The sequence below is a fragment of the Hippocampus zosterae genome, chromosome 17, assembly GCF_025434085.1.
Source record: "Hippocampus zosterae strain Florida chromosome 17, ASM2543408v3, whole genome shotgun sequence".
In the NCBI taxonomy this organism is placed as follows: Eukaryota; Metazoa; Chordata; class Actinopteri; order Syngnathiformes; family Syngnathidae; genus Hippocampus; species Hippocampus zosterae.
Window position 1 is genome coordinate 9,115,787 of NC_067467.1, and position 6,273 is coordinate 9,122,059.

Below are 6,273 nucleotides of genomic sequence, written 5' to 3' on the forward strand. Positions count from 1 at the left end.
ACTTAAGTGTTTTTAGCAGCTTGTTTGTGGCTCTCGCTGGGAGGTACAGCTCAGTCCACGGCATGGAAAAGAGCCGGCACCCCCCTCCCCCACCTCCCACAACCCCCGAACGCGCCCCACCCCTCCAACCTCCAACCTTTCTTTAATAAATAAGCTCTTTTATGCTAATACAGTCCGGTTGTGTGCGAGGCCGGCTGACATCATGCATGTTGACTCATGAGCAGATGAGTGATGCACGGCGGACGACTCGCTGGCGAAAAAGTGTAGCGAAGCCGCTGTCTGTCGGAGCGAGCTCGCACACAGCAGGCCTCTGTCACCTGCTGCCACTGCCGGCCGGGAGGGAGGGAGGGAGGCTTGGGACGAGCTCGCAGGGCGGCCAGCCAAGACTGCCGCTAGCCGGCGGCGGCGGTGGCCCGGCTCCACCTTGACGGCTCATCACGGTGATTTACACCACGCTGATGAGTCTCGTGCTACGACGGCGGCTAGCTGCCGCGCCGACATCGCTACCACAAATGGGGGAGACTCCAATCACATGACGTGAATACAATCAGACTTACAGTTAGTTACCACAAACGCGACATTAACTCATTCAGTAGCAGCAAATTCTGGACCGAGTCTGAAAAGACGTTTAAAAACGTCTTTCGGAGTGAGTGAGTTCATTAGAATGCAGTTTTTAGATTTGTGGGGGCTGAAAGACATAATATTGTCAAGAAATGTGTTGACATGACTCTCCCTTTAAGTCTGCTCAGTGTGCTCAAAATTTTTGAGAAAATCTTCGTGTTTATTTCTTATAAAAACACATTTTACTTGAGAGGCTGGAATGGATGAATGGCATTTTCGTTCATTTCAATCGTGAAAGATGATTTGATTGTTTTCACCAACTCCCGTCAACTCGACTCCACCGAGGTGTGTGATGCCAATTGATTTTCTTCATTTTTTTTGCCACGGCAACTTGTTCCTTGAAAGTTGCAGATTCAGACTTGAGACTAATTTTAGACTGACTGAACCGCCACGTCTGCTGGTTACACATCCCAACACGCCCGTGTCTCACTTTGACACGAAACCAGCGTGTGTGACTTGGCCGGCCGGCGGGACTTTCATTAGCGTGCCGCTCGGCCGCCAAGGTCCATATGTACTATTTCCTGAGAAATGAATGAAAAAGTCCAGGACATGTTTACTATTTTGACGACGGTTAACGAGCTGCCGTTTGATTGACGCCTCGGCGCTCAAAACGGCAGCATGTTAGTCTGGCGCGGGACGGGCGACGTGTTTGTGCGTTTAGCCACATGCCACGAGCCCGCTAATGCCAGAGTTGGCCGTTTCTCAAAGGCATCACAGACGCCTGACGAAAACCTGCTGCGTCCATTTCATGGTCACTTTGACTTTTTAACATCATCGTAATTTGTTGTGAAAACTTGATCTTCCTTTCTTAGTTTTAATATGACACCGCTAGCTACAGTATGTTTTGATCAGATAATTGGGAATCAATTTCACAGATTGATGTAAGCGGCGGACCTGCTCTTGGAATGTCAATGGCGGTTCAATGTATCCGAATGTGCAATGAATGATCTCGAACGGCGTCGTTGCGTTTTCGTAAACATTTTAGGCCCTATCTCGATCCACGATATACAAACCCCTGCATAGGCACAGAGTGAATGATTGTGAGGCCCAAGCAGAGAGAAAGCGGCTGGTGGAGCAGCGGCAGAAGAGCGGGCGAGCGAGCGATTGTCGAGGCTTCGAGTCAGACAGTAAAGTGAATCCAGATGTGGCGTTATTATTAATATCTGTGGCTGATGAATGGGAAGGTAAAATTACAGGCGGGCGCCAGCCAGGGAGGCCCCACGTGCCACCCAGGCGCTTCCCCAACCGCCTCGTCTCTGCGCTGGACTCAAGGAGGCGCTGTGCTCATGTACGCATGCATGCTCACACATAAACTGAGGTGGTGGGATCCCAGGGTCCAGAAAAGGCACTCGGTTTCAAATTAGATTGTTAGGGGTTCAAAGATGGATTGCGACAGGGTTGGGGTTTTATGTTTGGGTTTCAAGCCTGGGGTAGAGTTTTAACACTAGATTTCACGTTAGGGTTTCGAGCCAAATTAGAGCTACAAATTCGGGCTACGGTTCAAAATTTCGGTTTCAAGACAATGTTTGGTCCCTATGCAAAATTTTGTGTTAAAAATGTGAGTTTCTAGATCAACTTGGGGTTTCAAATTAAGGTTTCAAGACAGGGGTAAGGTTTCAAATGGGAGTTTCAAGCCTGGGTTCGGTTTTCAATGGAGGAGTTTTGTGTGCTGCGGCTTTTTGTGCAAATTTCCTTTCCACATTTCTGGACAACTGAAACGCACGTTCAGGAATCCCACCTGGACTGGGCTATTGTTTCCCCACGCTGCATTACGACTAATTTCAAAGAAAAGCCACTCCCGTGAATATGCAAAACAAATGAAAAACCAGAGGAACCAATCAGCACTTAACGGCACTTCGCGCCTCCTTCTATTTGCACCTCATCACAATTCCTCACTGGGTCGATCAGCTCTAAAAAACAACAACGACATGTCCTGAACAACTCCACATTTTAGATGAAGAGTATTCGCTTTCAGACTTTGAAATATCAATTGAGCCATTGAGAACTACAACAGGCTGAAGAGTGGCAGGCTTGGATTTCCTTCCCATCCTCGTGCTCTTGACAAACGACCGGCGGGCGAAGGGGAGACCTTTTAAAATGGCCCAATGGGCTCGACGGATCCCCGGGGAGTCGTTTTCAGGCGGCACGTCCCACAATCGACACGCTTGACGTGTAATCTGATCGACAAGAGGTGACGCTTGTCTTGTTGTGTCTTCCGGTTGTAGCGCCGTTCTTTTGGACGAACTGGACTGGAGCAAGCTTGAAACGGGCCGCATTAAGTCAGCTATGTTTGTTTACATTTTGGGGAGTTTTGACCGTAAAACGGAGTAGAAAAAAAGGCGTCAACAGGCGGCGAGGCCTATTGCGCAAAACAAGCCTTTCGGAACAACGCGGGCAAATTTCGGCCTTTAAAATAAAAGCATTCTAATATCATAACACTTTGATCAGATGTTCTTTTCCTCTCTCGAACAATTTCTTGCTTGCTTCTGTAGGGCAACTGCTAAATAAATCACATTGGGCCAAGCAAAGTGTACTGATTTTTTATTTTTATTTTACATTGTGTTTTAATTTGGAAGGTCAGACTTCTGACTGGATGTATGACGCCGATCCTGTGATGCGCGACCCCGAGCAATCTGGGATGGTTATGAAAAGCGTGCATTGCATCTGTTGTAGCCTTTTTGAGCAGCTCACCAAAAGCTCAACACGCATCGAGTCCAGGAAAGGAATGGCTGAATCTAGTGTTTTTTGAACAATAACTGGTCGGATGTTCAATAAACAGGGCAAAATTTTGAGTCCGTGCCCCCCGAAAATCATGGAAACCCAAAACATACCAAAATTGAGATTGAACTCTAAGTCAGTATTTTGCTTGCACAAGAAAGCGTAGCGAACCTAATTATTTATTTATTTATTTATTTATTTATTTATTTATTTTAAAGTCCAACTTGGCAGCCTGCGCGAAAGCCGGTGTGGTTGCTTGAGAGCACCTCGTCGTCTGCCACGAGTGCACGCACGCCACAGAGAGAAAGACGGAAAGGCGGGGACATTTGTGAAACAAGTTTTGGTTTTGTCAACTTGCTTCTTGTGCTGACCAATTTGGCAAGTGTCTGTTTTTGTTTCTGAGACGTTCTGAAGGACCCGACGTCTTGACTGGGACCACAAACGGGACTCTTTTCAAAGCACTATCCCATCTGATTTCCCTGACAGGTTCTCGTGTGCAAACGACGGTGGAATCAAACCAGTTTGTTTCCCACCAATTTGTCATGAGTTGAAATTAGAGCGTGACGTAAACACAGAAACAAAGACGGTTAGCGCTGCTACTCGGGCCGCTGCTGGTTTGTTTGACTACGCATATTTCTCACGCAGAGCCTCATACACACACACACACAAAAAAAGGAACGCCCCAGCCAGGCATCCGCTAATAGAGTGTGTCAAGGTTTGATCAAACTGATTTTGTGAACACATGAGGGCAAACAGTGATTCAACGAAGTCCATTTTTTGTCTGCTTCATGTGCGAATGCATTTCCTTGTTGTGCCCCCCGTGCGACATGCTCGCGTAGACAGACGGTAATCAGTGCAGCAGGGCCGTGGCAGTGACGTGACGCGGGCAAAGCGCAAGTATCTGCTCGCCAAGGCAACAATGAACCGGGTCGGCTGGCGGATATGCAAGAGCTATGCATAAAATAAATATTGCAAAATCGAATCAACACATGCAATACAATCAAATAAAAGGAATGCAACATTAAACTGTTCCTAAAAAGTTGGTTTTCAATCCAGTACAGTACTTTTTTAAGTCTTCATGTATGGTACATTACATTTTTTACTTCACAAGTATAATTTAGTTGTATTTAACTGAAGTAGAGTAAATGTGTAAGTACAGTAATCCCTCGTTTATCGCAGTTAATGGGGACCAAAACCACCCACGATAAACAAAAATCCGCAAATTAGCGACCCCCCCACCATATAGGTACATGTACATAATATTTATAAGGCCAAATTTAATGGTATACATGCATGTAGAAGTAAATGTTGAAGTAATTAACATGACTTAATGCTGTATACTAAGCTATTTAAACATGTAAAAGTTAGGTTAGTTTATGAATAACAAAATAGAGTAAACTTATATATATTTTTTCATTTTTTATGAATATGTTTGCAAAAATCCGCGATGCACTGAAGCCACGATAAATGAACCGCGAAATAGCGAAGGATCACTGTACAGTAATGGTGCCTCGGTATTTGAATGTTAGCATTGATGCTAGTCCTTGATAGCTACTTGTGAGATGCGATTTTAATTAGTTTTGTTTATCAACTCAATCAATCCACCCCCCACCCCACCCAAAAACCGTTTTTTGGGTGGGGTTTCCGCCCCCACCACAGCACAGAGATTGCCCTAATCCGTATTGTAAATGATCTCCTCATAGCATCTGACTCCGGTTTAGTCTCCGTCCTCATCCTCTTAGACTTGAGCGCTGCCTTTGACACAATCTCTCACCCTATCCTCCTCAATAGACTCTCCTCCATTGGTCTCTCCCACACTCCCCTCAGTTGGTTCCACTCCTACCTCACTGGCCGCACACAGTTTGTCCAGCTCAAATCATTCACCTCAAAGGCCTCCCCAGTCACCACAGGTGTACCACAGGGATCTGTCCTAGGTCCACTTCTCTTCATCATCTACCTCCTGCCTCTTGGCCATATCCTCCGCAAATTTAACATCCACTTTCACTGCTTTGCTGATGACACCCAGCTCTACCTCTCCTGCAAGCCAAACTCCATACTCCCACCCCCCTCCCTCACCTCTTGCCTCTCCGAACTCAAAACATGGTTCACAACAAACTTTCTTAAATTAAATGCTAATAAAACTGAAGTCCTCCTTCTTGGCACCAAATCCACTTTATCCAAAGTAAACAGTTTTTCCTTCAACATTGACAGTTCCCTCGTGTCCCCCTCCGCCCAGGTTAAGAGTCTGGGTGTCATCCTGGATAGTATGCTCACCTTCCACTCACATATCAACACCATCACCCGCACTGCTTATTTCCACCTCCGCAATATTACCAGACTTCGCCCTTCCCTCACCCCCCGCACCACTGCTATCCTTGTCCACAGTCTTGTCACATCCCGCCTTGATTACTGCAACGCTCTCCTCTTCGGTCTACCTCAAAAGTCCTTTCATAAAATCCAGCTGGTTCAGAACGCCTCTGCTCGTATCATCACAAAAACATCTTCCCACCAGCACATCACCCCCGTTCTCCAACAGCTCCACTGGCTCCCTGTTCAACATCGAATCAACTACAAACTGCTTCTATATACATTTGTGGCCATCCACAACCTGGCCAATCCTTACCTATCTGACCTTCTCCAGGTGCATATCCCCTCTCGCTCCCTCAGATCCTCGTCCTCCCTCCGCCTGTCAGTGCCCCCTGCCCGACTGATCACCATGGGAGCCAGAGACTTCAGTCACGCTGCTCCAAAGCTCTGGAACAACCTACCTCCGGACCTCCAAAACTGCACACCTCTTTCCACTTTCAAGTCCCGACTAAAAACACACCTGTTCAGAATTGCCTACAACACATAACTCTTCCATTTCCTATGTGTTTATGATTTTATGTCCTGCTTTTATATAACATCTCGTTTACAAATTTTTACATTGTATTT